The sequence below is a fragment of the Hylaeus volcanicus genome, chromosome 9 (assembly GCF_026283585.1).
Source record: "Hylaeus volcanicus isolate JK05 chromosome 9, UHH_iyHylVolc1.0_haploid, whole genome shotgun sequence".
Classification (NCBI taxonomy): domain Eukaryota; kingdom Metazoa; phylum Arthropoda; class Insecta; order Hymenoptera; family Colletidae; genus Hylaeus; species Hylaeus volcanicus.
The window spans coordinates 2,595,583-2,596,925 of NC_071984.1; positions in this window are offsets into that span (position 1 = coordinate 2,595,583).

The window sequence follows — 1,343 nt, forward strand, 5'->3', positions numbered from 1 at the left end:
CTCTCTCTCTCTCTCTCTCTCTCACCCCCGCAGAACACGTGGAGAAATTGTTATTTCAGAGATGCCGTCCTAAGAAATCATCTTTAATGCGATCGAGGAGGATTCAGATATATTGACGTGAAGTATAGGATGAGGTTTGATACTGGTGCTTCATTTTGTATATTTTTATTGTTTTCTTTGGTGGTAAAGTGCGACGGAAGATTATTGAGAAAGAAAGTTCAGTTTGAATATAGTTCATTAAGTAGACGAGGGAAGTGAAGAAATGTGTCATTCGTGAAAGAGGTGAAGAAATGTTTCTTCGTTAACATGTTCTTCGCCGTTTCATGAATTAATTGAAGAAACGAAATTCTCAATAATTGACGATGCAGTGATGAAGAAATAAGGCTTGAATTAATTGAAGAAATGAAGTTTTTTGATAATTTACAATAAAATACCGAGGAAATAAACCTTGAATTAATTGAAGAAATGAAGAAGAAATGAAGTTTTCGATCATTTACAATGCAATACCGAGGAAATAAAGCTTGTTCGAAGTGAAAACACGAGTGAAGGAACGTCACCCTGTTCCAATCAAGGAGATAACCCACCCTTTTCGTTTCAAGGGACAGTGGATGTCGCGGAAGGGGGCTGTCCCTCCCTCCACTCCCCCTCCTCGTTCTTCCTCGTCCCTTTTATAAAACCGACGCTACACAGTCACAGAGGGGCGGCGCCTTCCAAAAGGGCTTGGAAGGCTCAGACGCCCTCGGTTTCACACCGTGCTTCCGGTTAGGGATCCGTACAATCCCTCGGGGTGTCTAACGCCCCTCCTCATCCCACCTTCTTCTGGAATTGCCGCGCTCCTAATTAAACGAATAATTCATTTGCATGAAAATCCGTGTATTAGTATTGTTATTATTATTATTATATTACCTTTTGAGTGGCCTTTCAACTTAATTTCTCATTTTTTCAATATTTTTATGGGATAGTACTTGAGGACATCCACTCTTTTATCTCTTCATTTATTTATTTTTTCATTTCTTCATTTCTTCATTCCTTTATTTCTTCACTCTTTATTTTTCTTTCTATATTTCATTTAATCGCACTTCACTCTTCATCTTTCTATTTCTTCATTTCTTCGTTCTTCATTTGCTCTATAATTAATTTCTTCACTATTCACTCTTCACCTCTACATTTCTTCATCCCTTCATTCCCTTATTTCTTCATCCCTTCATCTCTTCATTTCTTCATCTCTTCATCTCTTCATTCCTTATTTCTTCATCTTATCTCTTCATTCCTTTATTTCTTCATCTCTTCATTCCTTTATTTCTTCATCTCTTCATTCCTTTATTTCTTCATCGTCTCATCTC